This window comes from Phyllopteryx taeniolatus, chromosome 16 (genome assembly GCF_024500385.1).
Source record: "Phyllopteryx taeniolatus isolate TA_2022b chromosome 16, UOR_Ptae_1.2, whole genome shotgun sequence".
Taxonomy (NCBI): Eukaryota; Metazoa; Chordata; class Actinopteri; order Syngnathiformes; family Syngnathidae; genus Phyllopteryx; species Phyllopteryx taeniolatus.
This window is the reverse complement of record NC_084517.1, coordinates 15,022,530-15,043,077: the sequence shown is the minus strand read 5'-3', so window position 1 is coordinate 15,043,077 and position 20,548 is coordinate 15,022,530. Positions and strand designations below refer to the sequence as shown.

The 20,548-nt window shown below is 42.2% G+C and overlaps 1 long non-coding RNA gene across 3 annotated transcripts in view; it reads right to left on the bottom strand.

Moving 5' to 3' along the window:
- Positions 1 to 20,548, bottom strand: part of LOC133466018 (uncharacterized) — a 196,785-nt gene that overhangs the window by 78,061 nt on the left and 98,176 nt on the right. Inside the window, exon 1 of one of the 3 annotated variants that reach the window (XR_009784809.1) lies at positions 20,481 to 20,522. The exons of the other annotated variants lie outside the window; for them this stretch is intronic. This is a non-coding gene — a long non-coding RNA (uncharacterized LOC133466018). Of the gene's footprint in view, positions 1 to 20,480; positions 20,523 to 20,548 lie in introns of those variants that run through there. 3 annotated transcript variants of the gene reach the window in all.

Here is a 20,548-nt window from a genome sequence, read left to right as displayed (position 1 = left end):
CCCTTTGTGCTTCTATGATGGGATGGTGGTTGGGGTTCTGCTGGGACCATGACAGGATGAGCGTCGGGTCAATTCCAGACAACTTTTGTGATTCTTGGTCAAGACAAAACATGAAAAATCGCTCACGATGATTACCGTAATTTGTCTGACGCATACAAGCCCACCCTCGACTCCCTCTAATTTTTTTCCCATGAAATTAACCGGGGTGCAGTATTGTTGGTCGCCATGGTGACTTCCTTAGACAAACAACAAAGAATGTGATGAGGAGCCTCTTTCTGTTGACGTTAGCAATCACGACGTCGCACTTGCAATTCGACAGTGTTTGAACTTTCACCCCTTCGCCTTCTCTCACAACACGCTCTCCTTGTTGCCGTCTCTTGACCCTGCATCACTCGCAGGTTGTCTCTGCCCTCAGTGCATTTGTGTGAATGTTGATGTCAAAGCGTGATAAAGCACACGTGTACCTCATTAAAAACACCATCTCGATTTAATCAGCGTACTGTTAATCAGGCAGTAAACCTAATCATGTACAAGCCATGAAAATTAAAACCTCGCCTTAGGTGGCTGACCTGGTCCCTGTTCAATACCCGCCTTTTCAGCTGTCATTCATACCGCCGCATCTGGCTAGCGTCCCGTTTACTTGCCACCACAAATTTGGGCTCCTTTTTGATGAGTATTTTAAGCAGACCAATAACATTCACGCTAAGCTCTCCCCTCCATCTTTCCCAAGGCCTCCTTGAACCCTTTCTGCATCCAAAAGGGCATATATGTCGAACACAGGCCCAGGGCCAAATTTGGCCAACGATGTAATTATATTTGGCCCGCAAGACCATATTAGATGTGTATCAGGTAGGCGCTACCGATCAATGCAAACTAGAACTAGTAGACATTCCAACAGCTTCTTCCCTCTTGCGATCAACCTCTTAAACACCTAACCTATAATTCCATTACAACAAGCTGGCAATTTTTTTGACTTGAGTTCTGTGGGGCCAATTATGTATTACCCGTGCACTCACTGTAGTTGTCTCGCCATGCTGCACTATTTGCATATACTGGCCACTCATGCCAGAGTAGCATCTGCTCCATTTGCACACTGATTGAGGAGTAGCTGCAACATTTGCACAACCAACATTGTCCCAGATTATCGCGCTCCTCGTCACTTTAAACCGCATACACTCCTTGAAGTCTCGCCGCCCTTTGCACAATGGTCATTGCACTGGACTATTGCAATATTAGTCATTCAAACTGCTCTAAGTGCTAGAGGACTCTGCATCTTTTTGCACAATTGTCAAAAAAATAAAAAATAAAATAAAAATGTACCGGCATTACCAGATAACTAGCAACCCTTTACTGCTCAGTGACTGTTTTTTTTGTCAATGTCTTTATGTCTCCAAAGTGTTCTCTGTCAATTGACTCTCTGTTGTCGTACTAGAGCGGCTCCAACTACCGGAGACAAATTCCTTGTGTGTTTTTGGACATACTTGGCAAATAAAGATAATTCTGATTCTGATATTAGAGCTGGCCCGCCAGTGTATAGTACATGTACCACTAATATTACAAATCCCAGAATGCTTTGCTAGTGTGTTGGCCCATCAGTCTAGACCAGCGAGCGCTGTTGTAGTCGTTAGCAATTATGCTACCAGTCTCCTCGAGCAAATTTACACTTGCCCTTCCCAAAAATGGGCAAACAAAAGATGGAAAACAGTTAACTTCCAAGACAGGTGGGAGGCAGATTATCTGTACACTAAAGTAAAAGACAGACCTGTTTGTCATGTGTGGAACATGGAACATGGCTGCAACAAAGAATATAACATAATTGAATTCTTTTTTTTAATGCCCTTTATCAACTCGTAGGCAGGGACTGTTAATAGTTTGAGATTTGGATTTTTATTGAAAGACATTATTAGTTTTTGGGGTTGTTTTGTTGTTGGCCTTTGAAAAATGATTTACATCAAAAAGAAAGGTAGTTGGTGATAGATAAATAGAAGTTAGAGAGACAGAAGAATTCATGTGACCTATTGAAATACGAAACAACAAACAAATACCACTGATGTCTTTTATCGCAAATTTGATTTCTTGTCTTTATAATATTAAAGTTTGTTTATTCCAGATTCAGTGTTAAAGCAAAATGTATGTTTATTGTCAATGATAAACTTTAATGCTACATTTCTGCAGAAAAGGGAATTTTTCATGAAATATTGAGTTTGGCCCACGACGTCCCAATTTTTTATTTTGTCACGCTGTGAATTTGAGTTTGACACCCCTGCAAACGGGAATCTCTCTCAGAAACAATGCATTTCACTGGAAATACTATGAGAAATTCACTTGAGACAAAAGACACATGTGAGTAGATCAAAGTCAAATAAATAAATAAATCTCTTTTGGGGAAAAGACCTAAAAAGAGGTTTTATGACTATCATCTGTTGCACAAACCTGAGAAATACATAAAACAAATCCTGTCATGGACTGGTATGTCATTCAAAATCAAGAGCCTTGTTGCTTTGATATCCATCCATCCATTTTCTGTACCAATTATCCTCACACAGTCGGACTATATTTCCTCAAACGTTTGAACATTGGCGACAAGGAGCATGCACTGATTCCACATTTGACATCCGATATCTAATCCATTTTGTGTCGGGTGGAGTTCAAAATCAGTAGGGTTCTTGCTGTGACATGGAATATAATCTTTGCAAATTTGTTGATCGATGGAGAACAGATAAAGTACATAAATAAAGATAAAGTATATAAATCACCCCAAAAGTGTGAAGAATATAAATCACAATGTATGTCTACTCATCAGGTTGACTTTAATCTCACCTATCTTGGACAAATACCTTTAAATCCATAGTAATCTTGTTTCGTAAAGTAGAATGCTTTTTGGAATTGGTTGACCATCAAGAGCGGAAGCGTTTGACGCTAATACCAACCCAAATAATTTCAAGGTTTGCCTCACTGCCATATTGCGTCAGATGTGATTCAAAACCAATTGGTTTCTTGCTTTGGTCTTTGGAGATTGGTTGACCATTGTGATTGCTCGAGAATGTATTGTACAGTATGTACTTACAGATTTAACCTTTGGACAAAAATGTCTCTGACATCTTGGGTTGGATGTACAGTAAAACCCTGCTTATTCGCAGGTTGCTGTACATGAAATCACATATTTATTTTTTCTGTGGAACCTATCCTCAGCTATTGGCTGAAAAACTCACATACTAAGATATTGTTTTAGCCGTCTATAATGCCCTAAGATGGCACCAAACCCCTGTCTGATAGGAAAGTTGTTATTGGTGTCAAGGAAGTATTACTGAAGGGATAGATCTCGACTGAGAGACTAATATCTTTGTTTGTGGGGAGGAGCTGAGTTTAACCTGGGTTGTTAACAGAAGTCTTTTCCACACGCAATTACAATTCCAGTGGATTTGTATTTGTAGGCGAAAATTCAGTGCATCACTAATATATGCAGTACATTTACAGTAAAACACAATTTTTCAAAATTCTGTATTTAGAATTCATAATGTTTCGCTATCAGTTTATTATTTATGTAAAGAGCAAATATGTGGTTAATTCAAAAAGGGTGATCTATGGTTTTACTCCACTCCTTCAGAGGAAAAAATGAAGGGCCCTGTTGATGCATTCATTCAAAATTAAGAAAAGTAAATCAAAAGTAATCAAATGTAGTTAGTTACATTTTTTGAGAAAGCAATTGAAACAGTTACACTACTATTACATTTTCAACAGGGAAATTACTTTACATTTCCAAAGTAATCTTCCCAACACTTTATACAGCTACACAGTACCATCATGTGTTGGAATCATTCAGAGGGAATATTCTTGCCTGTAAAGAGGACACGAGATCTCTGAAAGTTAGACGAAGAAAAGCTTCTGCAATGTCTGCCGGCGTGGGCGCTCTTGGCGAAGAAAAATAATAAGAAGGTGCGACTCGCGCAGCCCCCAGGTGGGTCAAATGTGGTTGTACATTTGCGCTGCGAGCTTGTTATAGATCTTTTTTGGGAGGTTGGGGCCTGACCTCGTCCACGCCCCGCAATTACCCCGACCCCCTCGTTAAGACTCCTGCGGTGGAGCTCGTAAACAGCTGCAGCTCCCACTTAACACCGCACTTAAATGGCTGCCATCCACCGAGCCGCCGTCCACTTACGCCTGCGCCATGGCACCTAATGTCATTTTACACCTTCACAGCCTTGCAATCAGTCAAACTGGAGATGATAGATGTAGTGTCGTAGCGTGGGTCGCCAGCCCCCGGGGCGAGGCAAACTCTTTGCGCCCCCGCCACCACATATAGTAGTCAACGTGACACACTGTTACTCATGACTAACTCGACCAAGCATATGACAAAACTTATTCATCAAAGCTTTTAGAATGCAATCGTCATGTCTTTTCTTCCTTTGGAGCAACCGTACATTCACTTTTGTCTGTAAAGATACTGTACAACGTACATAAAATTAAGTCATTAAGTCAAATCAATATGGCACATTGTTCTTCATGACTATGTCAATATAACGATAACTCACTCCCTCATCAAAGCGTTTATATAACAAACAACTTTGTCCCTTCAGGACCACCGTAACTTCCCTTTTTTTTCCATACAAAGTAGAAAAAGTTATCAACGCAATACAGTGGTGCCTTAAGATACGAGTTACCCAACTAAAGAGTTTTGGAGCTACAAGCCGTCGATCGGCCCATTTTTTTGCTTTGACTTGCGAGCACAAACTTGAGATACGAGTATGTTATTTATCCTCTACAAAGAATGACTTATATTACTGCATACTGAGAAGCCAAGAGAGGAACTGAGTCTCCAGTACAGTATATCCGTATGTCTGTCTTATACTGCCCCCTGGGCACCTTATATTCTCTTTTGTGCGACCATGAGGACGTACAAGACAAAACATGAAAAATAAAGAAGATAAAGTATTTAACATAACGCCTTGTTTCTTATGACTAACTGGACTAACCATTTCCATGAAACAGCCTTAATCAAGACAAATCACTCACAGCTTTTAGGAACACAACATCATATACTTTTGTCCCTTTAAGGCCAGCGTAGGTTTCCTTGTGTCCAGGCATGTCGCTCTACACTTGAAAGTTCTAAAATAACTTCTCAATGTGCACAAAAAGCTGCTTTTGGAGGTGTCTACCACTACATTGGAACCACTGAGGTTCCACACCAGCCATTTCAGGACACCGATAGACTGAAGCACAAGAAGCAAAAGCAGACTATGTCAATAAAGAGCCGATGAGGACGATCGATATGGCGTTTTAGCCATAGCGCACCATTTAACAAAACCTTGTTAAAGCTCATTGGAGTCCCTTACTGCCTGATGTAAAGACAGCTCATTAGGATCACAATATTGAGCCATGTGCCAGTTCATAACTATGGACTGCTCTGGAGATGACCCTTCCCCCGCCCCTCCACTTCCCACTCTGTGATTGATGGGGTGTGTCTGAGCGGTTGCAGCTCCCATTTGGCTCTGAACGAGGCCTGGGTAGTCGGGCCCACATTATTAACTTAGCCAGTGTGTAAGTGTGCATACCGCTAAATTCAATTTGGAACTGAATCCAAGGTGCCGCCATCGATCCAGTGCGTACTTTTGCAGCCCAACGGGCAGCCATGTAAAATAGCATGTGCTGTTCACACAAAGTCCAGCAAATGTGGGCTATAACAGCGACAATCCGGTATATTCCCAACCAACTTCCACATTCGGCAAAACGGGTCTAGGCACTTCTTCCCGGTTCAGGTGAATGGCAAATGAGACTGGATCAAAGCAACCGTAGGAACTTTAAACATCTAAAAAGGCTTTTTTTTTTTTTAAACACAATATGTCACCACATAGCCACCAAAGATTACAATATTCAATGTTTAGGCTTCATCCGTGTTAACATACTGTATATCATATCTTATTTCTATAAATAAATGATATACACATTTAACTTTTGTCCGAAGACACTAACCATAAAGAAAACAAAATTCTAGCAAGTTCGGCTTCAAACAATCATGTAATCAAACTGTAGGTATGCTCGTTTGCGTAGCATGCTCAGGAAGTGTCAGCTATCTCGTTTTCCGTGTTTGGTCACATGATGTTTCGCAAATAGCAGCTTACTTTCGACAGAAGAGGGCGAGAGAAGTGTGTGAAAAGTGTGATGTGGTTTTCACTATTTCCCTTTTAAGGTAGGAAATTGCCGGGTCGACATTGTCCCACCATTCCAAGTCAGTACCGTTTACACAGCACAGCAACACGAAAATAAATCTAGCTTTTATCGGCACTTTAAAAAGGGCAGAAGAAGGGAGTGTCAAAATATGAAACTTTAAAACCACCTTCCGGCTTTCCACTTTTTTCCTTTCACAAAGGCCACTGATACACTTCTGATACTCTTGTCTAAATTTTTTTCTGACTTTAGAGACATATTTTCTTCCAGGAATTCGATAAAATTCCAAACTGTACCACCTTGGGGCGTTCAACTTTAAAATTTCAACTACAACAATTGCAATTGTCTGTTATACCTGAGGCAGGAAACCACTGGTTCGACTCCGCCCCACCCACCATTCCATGTCAGCACATTTCACAAAGAACAATGACACAGAGTTTGAAAGGGGCTACAAAGATCCTGCAAAATTGCAGATTCGTCATTTTCCCATCTGACTTTCGCACAGCGCAAAGGGCTTTCCACTTTTTCCATTACACACAGGCGTGTCCTGCCTCTGAGACACTTTTAATCATACTTCCAAAATTGCTGTGCAACTTTAGAGACATAATTTTCCTGAAATTGTGGTCAAATTTTTAATTTGTATGACATTGAGACGTTCAACGAGAGTTTCATCTGTCTTGGCTTCTGTGATGTGCTGTTTTTAGCGAGCAAATCCCCCAAGCCACTAAATTTTATCCTGGTAACGATATAGATGTCAACAAGCTTTGTAAGGGTTAACATTAAGAAGTGATTTAATGGACGATGTCATGCTATCGCTAACCCACTCAAAAAGTAATTCCCAGGACAGGAGTGCGAGAACAGAGACAATTGTTGCGGGATTTTTTTCTTCGTGAAACACGATCCCACCGCTTTGGAATGGTGGACTTGGCCCTATGCCTCCCTTTTGTGTTCGCCGCTTGACATGTGTTCCGTACATTTGCATTCGGATCTTTATCGGTTCCATGTGCTGCATGGAAGCCTCCATCATTCGCTGTATGCATGGAGGGATTGATCCTGAAAGAACAGCCTGCTTCATCTCCGCGTGGGCTTGGCCAATCCCACCGCCAGGTTTTCCAAACTTTTTCCGACCGGGAATACCTCCGGGAAATGAAGCAGACACACGAGCACCTTGGAATCCACCAGCGATGCAACGGGAATCATGTCATTTTGTCTTGGGCAAGACAAGTCAAGTCACAGGTTATCTCAAGTCAAGTCCTGTTATAAATCAAGTCCCAAGTCAAGTCACCTTATTAATGCAGTATCTGGTCTTCATTCAGAGAGAAGACCATTAAGGTCTGATAATGGTATTAACCGCCAAGTTATCTAACCCGTATGTACCGTTTGTTTAACAGTCAAGTCTAAAGTATTTTAGTTTTTTTGTCAAGTCACAAGTCATCAAAACAGTGACCGATCAGGTCGAAGTTGCAATGACTCAAGTCCCTATCTCATCCATGAGCCACCATGTTGCCCCTCCACGTGGAAAACCTGACTTTAACCTCACATCCTTGATTATTGGAAGCATCAGAGATTGCATTGGTGGGAGGAGCTCACTTCTGGGATCAGTCTTTGATTTACAGTGAGGAAGTGATGGAAAGGTTCGGTTTATCCCCCCTTGCACTTGCCCTTTGTTCCCATTCCAGGTGGTGTGATTTATCTCCTGGCTGAGCAGACTCAACTGCAATCTGGGAAAGACGTTTTCAGCGCCATTGCACGCTGTCAAGCGAGGAAGAAGGGGTCCAGCTCAGGGCCCGACATGGTTCGGCAGAGGTCGGGAACAATGGGGGCAGGAAAATAGAGGGGCTTGGTTTATTTTTGGGGAACGTGGCTGCAACGACAGGTGCTGAGTCACAGCTGCCGACGGAAAATAAACATGCTTGGCTGAGTGCTCCATCACAGGCAGCAACCCCGTACAGCACGATTACGTGGACTGACCACTCTAAACAAAGAGCCTGATGAAAGTCAACAAGCTGACCCAAGGAAATGCATTGTTCGTTAACGCAACTATAGATTGCATTACCTTTAGAAAAAAATAACCTCAGCTGTCAACTCGAATGACACGGTTGCCTTTGATCTTTTTCACAGTTTTTACTCCTAGGCTGGATTTACGCCGCATGATTAGAGCGATACAATTCAGAGATTTTGCTCTCAAGTGACACATTTGGGATATGAGTCTTGACAGAATAAATGCAAGAAATCGGAAATCTTCAGATGGGAGTCTTTTGAAGGTAGATAAAATCAGATATGTGCCAATGCACGTGCAGTGAAAACGCAAAGACGGGATTTACCCTGTCAATGCCATCTTGAGATCATAAAAATATATATTGAAATACATAACATGCTGTAAATCTGAACTACATGCTGTAAATCTGCAGTACAGAAAAAGCATAGGCAATTAAATATGGTCTAAATATGCTACATCAAAGGTGTATAGAACAGTGTTTTCCAACCTTTATTGACACAAGGCACATATTTATATGAGAAAAATCTCACAGTACACCACCAAATAAAATGTATTTATTAGAGGAAGGAGATTGGAGTCATATGACTTGACTCAAATCAGACTCGAATCGCCAGTTTTAGGACTTGGTACTTGCTTGGCCAAAGGTTACAAAACTTTGATGTTTTTCCATGATATTTTTGTCATTTGTTTATAGAATCACATGTGGGGCTGTATGGTGAGCACCACTGATCTAAGGCAACATAAATTAAGGACTCTAAATTGTGTTTAATCAAACTCTTGTGTTTAATCAAAAGCTGTAATTCCTCATGAGTTTGATGAAAAGAAACTAATGTGTTGACTAAACTGATGAGTCATTGTTGAAAGAACCTCCTGACTGTAAAATGATGACTGCAGTTCAATCCTGATCCCGCTTCATCCTTTTAGGGTGTCCTTTGTTTTCCGTTTGCGGAACGATCCTGGCGACGGGCTGCTTAGAGAAGAGCCCCCGCGGGCCTCCGCTCTTGTCAGCCGCCGTGATGGCCACCATTAACCAGCAAGTGTATTATTAGCATCATCATTGCCCCCTTCCTACTGGTGAGGGGTCAGGATGAGAAATCACCATTGGCCGCCGCACATGCTCAGTCCGACAACACCTGCTTGCTAATGACAGGTCAGGCCCAGGTCATGGATGCAATACACAAGTCAGTATCCTGCCGTGTCCGGCAAGTTATTTTCAATAGTCAATACGTACGACATGTATGTATAACTTTAAAATAAACCATCCAAACATAAGATTGTACATGATAATAACCTAAAAATGTTTAAAAGCCAAGTGGAAAGCATTGCAACGCAAAAAGTGGACTGTGAGTCACACAGAGCGAAGTAATAGTGTCACAGAGAAAGAAATAATGGTGCAATGGTATATGATTGTAAAATCCCAGTGGAGAGAGGTTGTGTTGCAAAACACATGTCTTGGGAAAAGGGTGTCTGATCACCTCCATGTTATTTCCATTTACTGTAACATGCTTAAAGGTCAGAGGACAAAGATGTTTGAGATTTTCTTAATAACTCTAGAACACCTTTACAAACCACATCTGCCATTTTGAAGTGACTATATAGCAGATACACAGCAGTTAATTCGATACATATGATTCAGAATGCACCAGAGCAGTAATACATGCTGCCTGAGTAAACAGGATGGCAGATTTTTAAATTCCAGCGTCGCTGGTTATCTTTTGCATTTACTGCCATGTGTTTAATGCGTAGTAGGCAAAAATGTATTAAAAACCTAAGTTACAGGAAGCGTGAAGCAACATGCCGACTGAGCGTAATGGTGGATGATTTTAAAATCCCAGTGGTTTGAGCAGCGAGTGTTGAGTCGCCAAATTGGACATGGCTAGCCAAAAGACCATGTCTGGCCATCACATGGCAGATGCTAACTTCTTGCTCCAGACAGTAAGTACCTAAAGCAATTAGAAGGAAAAGAAGTCACCTGCCAAGATGATGGGGGTGGGGGGGGGAAGCCCTAAAATAAAAGTTGTCTTTGTTGGATTAAAAGACAATCAAATAAAGTGTGGCAGGGAGGCTCCCTAATGGCCACCTTCTCTTTTTTTATATTATTTGATTAATCCCCCCACTCTGTCTCTGACTCATCTGCTGCTGGCAGCGGCAGGGGGCGGCACCTGATGGTGGGGTGTTGGGGGGTGCGCTCACGACCCTGAGCTGAACGAGTCACGATGTGGGACGGTGGCGGGATGCGTTTATCATCAACTGCAGTTGATAGATGCTGTCCTCTATGGTTACAAATTCAGAGTAACCTTCTTTGGTACCTATAATGCAGCACGGTGATGAAGTGCTTCGCATCCCTGCCAGAGTACACAGAGACTGGCTTGGTGGGCAGAATTTTAAAAAGAATAGTGAACTATTATAACTACAGTTTTGTGTTTTTGGGTGTTCATCAAACTCACTGTCCGTCACGTAGTTCAAATGTGGTAGAAATTGGACAAAATCTCTCAGAAGAGTCCCATTTAGAAGGGACTCCGGTAATGGCCAAAATGAGCCAAAAATGGCCACTTCAAACCAAAATTGTCGTCATCTTGTATCTTTCCTGGTATGGCTTCTTACGTCTTTTTTTTTTCTTGGTTCACCCACGATAGATTTACTTACCGGAGGTGGGTAGTAATGCGCTACCTTTACTCCGTTACATTTACAAAAGTTACTTTTTGGATAAATTGTACTTGAGGCTTCTGCCTCGGACTCTGTCACATGGCGGTGAATATTGTTATTCATCCAGATCACTTCAATCCCAGGGCATTGAATCAATCGCAACTGGACTGCTATGGGAGTTCTAGGAGGCTAGTTAGGACAGAACTAGCCTCCTAGTTAGCTTACTAGTTCTGTCCTAAGCTTTGTTGCACAAACTGATGAAGCCTACTCGGATGAGAGGTAAAATGTCTTCTAAGACAACCATCTGTCATTTTTGGATGGATTAAGGAAGTTGATGTATAGATCTCAACCAGTTCAGGGTGAACCCCGCCTCCTGCCCGATGATAGCTGGGAAGCCTCCAGCACGCCCGCGACCCTAGTGAGGAGAAGTGGCTCAGAAAATGGATGGATGGATGGCTGTATAGATCTCAGGTTGGCACCTTCCTTGTGCACAGTAATCTGAGGTTGTGGAACGGCTTTTCGTGTTTCACAGGGAAATGGAACCGTCAAACGCCAACACACTGCTGCGAAGACTTACAACCTTTGTAATTAAATGTCGCTCATCTGTTTAGTATGCCTGCTTCAAGTTTGGTGGCGATCTGGTAAATTCCCTAGTAAGAGGTCCTTTGGGTACGACTCCTGGAAATTGTCAAAATCCCCGAATAACGGGACCTCCCAACCTAAATGAGCTGTGCCCTTCATGGCGTAGCGTCTTGATTTCTGCGCATCCTGTCATGACGAACATTTGATTATGTGTCAAAGTAGCAATGTTTTTTGAACATTGGTGACTTTCCCTGTGGTTCTTGTTAAATATGTTACTTATCATAACTACAAGCATGCGCCAGAGATTTCTGTAAATCTTAAGCGCTTGTTCCAGACAGGAAGGATAGGGTAGGATATTTCTTCACCTCATTGAGGATTCTGTGCTGTGTTCTTGCAGTCCTCTTTACAGGACGGCTACTCTCGGGAGAGTAGCGACAGTGCTGAGTTTTCTCTATTTGTAGACAATCTGATGAGGCATGCTTACATGTTTCTTGAGAATAGAAAACTCAAAACTGGGGAATCAAGACCTCCACTCACAAGTCTCACGTTGACTCTAAGTTGGTTTACTCCTGACTCTGATTAGCTCCTTGCAGTTCACCCTGCACTGTAAATGGTTACATGGTGTCCATCCATCCATTATCTGAGCCGCTTATCCCCACAAGGGTCGCGGGCGTGCTGGAGCCTATCCCAGCTATCATCGGGCAGGAGGCGGGGTACACCCTGAACTGGTTGCCAGCCAATCGCAGGGCACATCGGAACAAACAACCATTCACAGCTACGGGCAATTTAGTCTTCAATCAACCTACCATGCATGGTTTTTGGGATGTGGGAGGAAACCGGAGTGCCCGGAGAAAACCCACGCAGGCACGGGAAGAACATGCAAACTCCACACAGGCGGGGCTGGGGATTGAACCCCGGTCCTCAGAACTGTGAGGCAAACGCTCTAACCAGTCGTCCACTGTGCTGCCGGTTACATGATGTGTTCAATAAAAACATGAAAACCCATAATTATTTCCTGCGGTATTAGTTTAAGCAGCTTGTGTTTATCTATTGCTGTGACATGATGGAGACCAGATCATATTCCGTAACTAATTTATGCAGGTTCACATACCTTTTCTTTCAACTGCATGTCCTCTCAGGGTCCTTGTGTCCTAATGCAAATTGTGATTTGTATGATATGTAAATAGGTTTGTTTGAGAACAGCAATTCTCAAAGTCTGATACCACAAGTGGTATGCAGGGTCCTTCTAGCGCTATGCAAAGAATGACTGCCTAAGTACAATTTAGTTATATTTAAGTTTAAGGACTGTTTGTTTTTAAAGGTGCCATATTATATATTTTAGACTCTCTAAGATAGACTTAGTATAAAAGTGTCAATTTCATTTAAAAAAACACCTTGGTTTTGTCATACAAGTGTCGAGAAAAGTCCCCTCTGACAGCTATTTCAGTTTAAACTAGTTTTATATCCGCTTTATCCGTATTTGGCTAAGATCGTCCCCTTTCCTCTGATTGGTTGCCTCTGTGCAGAAGACCCAATTGTTTATGTTGACAGCACTAACTCGAGATCTGAGAGGTAGGCAGGGATCTTCGCTAGTGACTTAGATAAGCTCGAGAAATTCGAATGTTCTGATTTCAGGCCTCTCGGCAGAAAAGCGTCTGGAACTCAGGAATGCGAGGATCATTTTAATTCAGATTACTGAGACACCATGGAGTCAATATTACAGCCCAAATACCAGAAAAGGTTGGTTTGGTAAAATATGGCACCTTTGAAATTTTATTTAGGTGCAAGTTTGAACTTTTACGTACAATTAATTTTCAATCAATATTTAAGGACAGTTTTTATTTTCAGTTTTAATGTTACAGTGGATAACAATACATTAAATTAAAGTTTTAGGGATAAAACCTCTCTCGTTTTAGATGAACACTTAGGCCTACTACTACTAATGTTGGTCATAATGGTGGTACTTAGAGAGCTTTTAGGAGGTACCGGTACTTGATGTAAAATGTTTGAGAACGACTATTCTGAAAAGTAAAGGTGTCCCTGTGGAGCCGCTGAGGTTGCGCACCCTGATGCTAGCCCTTTGCCAAAGGTCCGCTGAATGTTTACAAGTGGACCTGCCGGTTCGTGTGAGGTTAAAGGTTGAAATACAACATTTTTGTTTGATTGACACCAGAGAGGGGAGCCGGAGAGCTCCATCGTACCTCTCGACGGGGAATCCCGGACCCCTGGGATGTGTTTATTTTCAGTATCGGTGGGAGGATAAACGTGGCAAGCATGTCTAAAGCCAAATAAACAGCTTACACCTTGAGACAAGTCCATTGGGCCACGAGCTGCAAACAGGCCTCAGGCTGCTGAACTGCACTCCAGTTATTACCTCCCTCAAGGAGTTTATCATTATTTGCTTGTGAGCGGGTTCCCAAAAGTCCGGATCTCGGAAACCAAGGAACAACTCATTCCATTTTGGTGCAGATCCAGCGTTACAGTCTGGAAAAAAAGCAACCAAATTTTATGTGTGGCAGTTGACATCCACTTTGTAATGTACATTAACGCCACCTACAGGACTGGAGTGGAATTGCATCAACCTGTGCCTTTAGTATGATTTGTACGATTTGAATGAACTGTCTTTAGGATATATTTTTTTTTAAATCACTTTTGTTCTTTGTTTAGGTTCCCTGCGTTGTCTTTGTCCACCTATCAGCTCCCTGCACTCCCTTGTGTTGGATCAGCATGGTATCAATGTATACCTTGTCTTTCTTCTCTTTCTGCTGCCTTAGTTACATACATAAAATTCTCCATCATTATCCCCACTGGGACAATGCCGAGAGATGACTAGGATGTGGCTACTTCCTGGAGTTCAAGAAGAGGTGAGCCTCACTTTAAAGGAGACTCAGTGACAGTTGTGTTTGGCTGGCTGTTTTTAATCAGGATTGCAGGGAAAGTGGAGGAGGGTCTGTGGTTGGTAACATATGGCACATTCCAATGACTTCTTCTACAAGTGTCACTTTCTTTTTGATTCCTGTGAGAAAGTCAATGACCTTCAAGCAGTTCTCAGAATTCCTGGCCTATAAGTTCAGTTATGTGATTGTGATGCTTGGCTATGTGAACCCCTACCTCTCCGACATGTTGCACCACCCAAAGCCGAGACAAATGTTGTGCAAGACCGTAGCAAGAAAAGGAACTGGAATTAATCCAAAACAGATAAAAAATTCAGCCTCCAATTTTTTTTTGTCTGACCACAATGTATTGATGAAGACGACTTGTGCAGGTATGCCAAGAATCCGTGAACCCATTCAAGACAACATGAGTGTAGCTAAACAGGCTTGGCGCAACATTGGGATGAAACCAGGCCCTCTGTGTCTGGAAGTAATCCATTCCTCTTCCTCCTCCTCCTACCCCTCAAAACAAGATGAAAAAACATCCACAATGTGTAATCTTTATCTTGCATTCCTGCAACTCAATAAACCCTGTGTGGTTCAAATTTAGCATAGCTGGAAGGACAATAAAGACGTGCTAGTATCATGACAGACTTTATACATTATTTTTCATGGCATTAATGCTGTCAGAGCAAACGTGGTTGGGAATGAATGCAAGTTACATTATTGGAGAGACTTTTACATGGCTGCGTGTGTGTTTTGTTTGGTTGCAGCTCCCCCATGTGGCTGCTGCAACAACACACATTGACCAAAACATTAGACTGAGGCAGTGGTTCTAAATCTTTTTACACAAAGTACCACCTAAAAAAAAAATACTTAGCTCGTCAAGTACCAACATTGTGACCAACATTGAAATATTGTAACGCAGTAGGTCTAAGTGTTCAACAAAAACATAACAGGGGTTTTATCCTCAAAAGTAGATTTAGTTATTACCAGTTTTGTGTTTTATGGTGAGTCATTAAACCTTGCAGCCATGCTTTGTCCACACAATGAAAAGAAAAAAACCCTCAAATTCTACACAGTTTAGCATTGCTCATCGGTCTAGTATTCATGGTTGAGATTTGGGAACAATCAGACAAAATCTCAAGGTCAAGTTAATCTTTGAAGGACCCCTGTAAAAGGGGAAAATGAGTCTAGAAGGCCTGCTAAAAACCAAAATGGCAGTCTTCCTGTGTCTTTTCACTTTTTTGTGGGACTGCCCATGATAGACATGCCTACCAAATTTCCTTTTCCTCAAACTGGCTTCCCGGAGAGAATTTTTCAAAATCCCACTAGATGGCAGCCTAAGATCACCATTAACACTCTGGTGGAACTTGACTGCCAAATCTAGTTTGCCCGCAGCTCCCCATTCAAAAAGCAAATGAGTGTGTCCAACTGGATTACGCAGGGAGCAACAATAATTTAAAGGGAATCGACACAACAAAACATGCCGTCCACGTTTTTTTATCGTGTAAAACAAGATTAAGGTAAATCGATGAGATTGGGGGACATAAGCATCCAACAAACATTCAAATTTCTTGCTAGTGAGTGGAAAACTAGCTGGTGCTCCCGGGAGGCTGCGCAAAGTAAATTATGGCCCTGCGATTATGTGCCAAAGTGAAAGTGTGTGGTGAGAATGTGAGGCGTTTTAAGATGCCTTTTATTAGGCTCGCTTTTGCCGATAATCGCGGGCCGGGGAGCGCCATCTCCCTTTATGGGGCTCAATGTTTTCCTCACTCAAATAGCTCCCTCATTCCCGGGCCTGGAATTATTCCCACACACGTTTAGCCTCCGGAAGGATCCCGCCAGGGAGACAAAGGAAGGGAAAATTGAGATGATTGGCATCTTGCGCCTGTGTCTCGGTATGACTGGGTATCAGGGAGATAAATTTAAAGCCACTTCCATCAAATTTAAGACCTCGCTTTCACTAAATATAACCATTAGGAACAGGCGATATGGGCTTAATGTTATAGCACAATACAGCAGGCTTTCTACTAACAGTGTCAGGAATCTTTAGTTCTTTTAGGTGCTTATACTTCCTGGAGCTAAAAAGCTCTGGACCTGCACCATCCCTGTGCCAAGCCCAAGTCTGCCCCTGTCCCCACCAGTAGCAGCAACACTCAGTTGATGGGCCGCAATTCTATTATTGCCATCCACTTTCAAGACAGACCACTTTTTGTTTTTATTTCTCCGACTGTCCTCCCCGTCGAACCCACTGCATTCACTGCAGCAATGACCTGCTGCCACTGCCTGCATTTTCTTTTGTTCGTTGTGGCACTGTTGAAGCCAACAAACAATATGCCCTTCCTCGCTTAGCTCTTGATAGTTCTTGGAACTAATTTTCTTCCAATCAGATATTCAGACTCTTCTTTTGTCCAAAATAAATTATCACAAATGTCTCATTTCCACTGAAAGTTGCAGGGACTGTTAGTTATTGGTTCAAGTAAATCCTGGAACTAAAATGGTTCTTCAAAGGTTTCTGGATCCCTTGAAAGTAAAGCAGGGTCATCTTTTGGCCCCAATAAATGACCCCAAAAGTCACATTTCCACCTCAAGTTCCAGGAATCTTGAGTTATTATGATTTTAATTCTTTAAAAATAAAATGTACCAAATCAGATATGTTCAAAAATGCTGCCTCAATGGTTCCTGGACCTCTCATCAGTACTACCGCTAGAACAAGGTCTTCTTTTGGACACTGGAAATCAATTTAGACAACCAACAACATCTTAAGTTGGGTGATAGATTAGCTGTTAGTACTTGTAGTGTAGTTGGAACTACAAGTTTCAGATATGGTCAAAAACACCATCCCAAAGGTTCTGGGACCTCTCCATAACACTAAACCAGCTCCCACAGGCTTCTTTTGTCTGATAAATAAGCCCAGAACTCCCTAGTTCCAGACTAAAATGCACTATTTGTTAATTTTTTGAGGATCTGTGGACACCCTAAACATATAGGGAATGGAAAAGACTTCAGTTTCAACCACAGTTCGCAAATGCCCCTTTCTCTGCTTCAATTTCCCAGGGTGGTGTCCCTTGATGTTTGCTAGGCTGAGCCAATTAACCTGCGACCTGGCCTCAGTTAACCCTGCACCGCGGCATCTGATCCTCGGGTGTGAGAAGGTTATTACGAGGAAAGAAACTACCCTGACCGGCCATGTCACGACCTCCCTCTTGGGCAGGACAAGAGAAAACAAAAGACTGTCTATGGTTCTAATTAAGGCAGAATTGAACCACAGACACTCGCTAAGCTGCTGTTAATGAACTACTGTGTTAGGCCGTGGTCATTGTTCATCACAGACCTGCTGGGATGAAATATAACACTCTCCGGGAGAATTTACCATCTCTAGATGGAACATGACAGGCACATTATGTCACTAAATGTCATACATCCCAATTCATTCCATCTGAAATGAAAGCAAATACAGTGGTAGCTTGACTTAGGAGTGGTGAACTTACGACTTTTTCAAGTTACATGATGAATAAGTCAGAGTATCACTATAAAACTAAAAGCTATTGGTTCAATGTTATATTTGTTGGAATTTACAATCAATTAAAAATCAAAAAGAGATGATAAACTGACCTGTTGAGCTTAAATGTTGCTAATTCCACCTTGGTTCTATATCCTCTACGGTGGCTGTAGCGCCTCCACCTCTGAAAGGCAGCTCCTATGATCAGCCTTCTTTTGTCTCAGGATCTGTCTAATTCCTTCTTTTTAAGTTCTTCTTCCTTTTTTTTTTTTTTTTTTTAAACCAACTGATGGTGGATATTTAATAGTTTTAGCAAAGCTCCAGTAGTGCAACTTAAAAGGTAACAGTGTAGACCGACGAATTGCCCCGCGCAGCACTTCTGCGTAGCTTGCCGTGCACCCAACAAAAATAGTTGCTGCGCGTCGAACGCCACAGAGATCATCTCTCGTGATTGGTCCATTTTAGTCACATGCTGTGATGACGTACTCAGCGTGCCCCTTGGTTCTACAAACCAACTATGTCGCCGCCTTCTCGATCGATTTTGCAGCATAATTAATAGACTTTACACCGATTTTATCGGCCGATAATTAGCATTTTATGCTGATTGGCTTTAATGTCATAATTTCGCCAATCCGATCAATGCTCCGCAAAAGACATTTACTCCGCGCCGCCATTGTGCACAGTATATTTGAAACCAAAAGCTAGTTTGGACGGGTCCCGCACGCTTCTGAGGGCCAGAGCTCAGCCCGCCACCACGTCAACCGGCAGGGAAGTTATGAGCGCATCCCAAACGGGACAACAACTTTCCTATTTCTTTTTATTTTTGTGCATCTGGTTTTTCTTCAACCGAACCTTCTTCGTTTCTGCCTGAGGTCTGGAGGAAGACCACCCCCAAAGACCAGCTGATCTGCGTTTGTGAGTCGACACTGCAATCCTTACTATGATGTACAACATAAGTGCGTAATAATTGTGGGGAAATTACTAGCTTCATACGAAATCACAACTTTGCCTTCTCTCGCTCTGGCTCAATGCATTAAACGCTCACCTGCTCATTTATTTAGCGACCACACACACACCCCTTTTCCATTTTCAAACGCCTTATTTTCTTTCGTTTGTTTACCCTTAGTGTTATTTTCTCGTTGTAGTTGTGTGTTTCATTAAATATACCATAAAATAAAACCACTTGTGGTCGTATTTTGTGTGTGTTCTGAATTTAAGTAAACCTCTGTAACCGAGGACTCAAAATGTCGGAGAGTGTAGCAACATCCAGATTATGAGACTGATTAAAAAGGTTTGTCGTCATTTCGCCTAAAGTTAAACTTGAAAAAAACTGACGTGGTGCCCTTTTCGAGACAGTTTGATTTTAACATCCATCCATCCATCCATCCATTTTCTGAGCCGCTTCTCCTCACTAGGGTCGCGGGCGTGCTGGAGCCTATCCCAGCTGTCATCGGGCAGGAGGCGGGGTACACCCTGAACTGGTTGCCAGCCAATCGCAGGGCACATACAAACAAACAACCATTCGCACTCACATTCACACCTACGGGCAATTTAGAGTCTCCAATTAATGCATGTTTTTGGGATGTGGGAGGAAACCGGAGTGCCCGGAGAAAACCCACGCAGGCACGGGGAGAACATGCAAACTCCACACAGGCGGGACCGGGGATTGAACCCGGGTCCTCAGCACTGTGAGGCTGACGCTCTAACCAGTCGGCTGCCTTGATTTGAACAATTAAATCAAAATTACGATAAACCTGAAGTAACATAAAGGTCGCTCCCGGCTTATTACTTTATCCTAAAGTAATTACAATTCTTATTTGACCTATAATCGCTACACCAAGGTTCTTCCCCGATTGCTCAGTTTGGCCGGACGGCCAGCTCTAGGAAGGGTTCTGGTCGTCCCAAACGTCTTCCATTTAAGGATTATGGAGGCCACTGTGCTCTTAGGAACTTAAGTGCAGCAGATTTTTTTTTTGTAACCTTGGCCAGATCGGTGCCTTGCCACAATTCTGTCTCTGAGCTCTTCAGGCAGTTCCTTTTGACCTCAAGATTCTCATTTGCTGTAAGGTCTTATATAGACAGGGGTGTGGCTTTCCTAATCAAGTCCAGTCAGTATAATCAAACCCAGTTGGACTCCAATGAAGGTGTAGAACCATCTCAAGGATGATCAGAAGAAATGGACAGCACCCGAGTTAAATGTATGAGTGTCACAGCAAAAGGTCCGAATACTTATGGCTGTGTGATATTTCAGTTTTTCTTTTTTAATGAATCAGCGTAAATTTCAACAATTAGGATTTTGTTCTGTCAACATGGGGTGCTGTGTGTACATTAATGAGGAAAAAAATTAACTGAAATGATTTTAACAAATGGCTGCAATACAACAAAGAGTGAAAGATTTAAGGGGGTCTGAATACTTTCCGTACCCACTGTATATCATGAACAATGAAGATGATTTCTACAGCTTTATGATCGGATCATTGTTTTTCTTTTTTCCATGTTGTGTGTATTGATTGTTCACTGGTGTTTTCCATTTTTATTGACTCGTCTGTTTTGAGGCCATACTTTGGTTTTGCCAGAAGTGTCTGTCTAGGCTTTTGTGAATATGGTTTGAATTTTTAGATTTGCGTTTAAGGCTATGAGAAAATGGGTGGAGGTTTCAAGAATTGTGATTTAGCAATTGAGAAAAACTGCTACTTCACTTTTCACTTACCTCTTAACTCTTTTCCTGTATGTCTCCCAAAACCTCTGTCCACAATTGACAAGAGGCAGCGCGTGTTG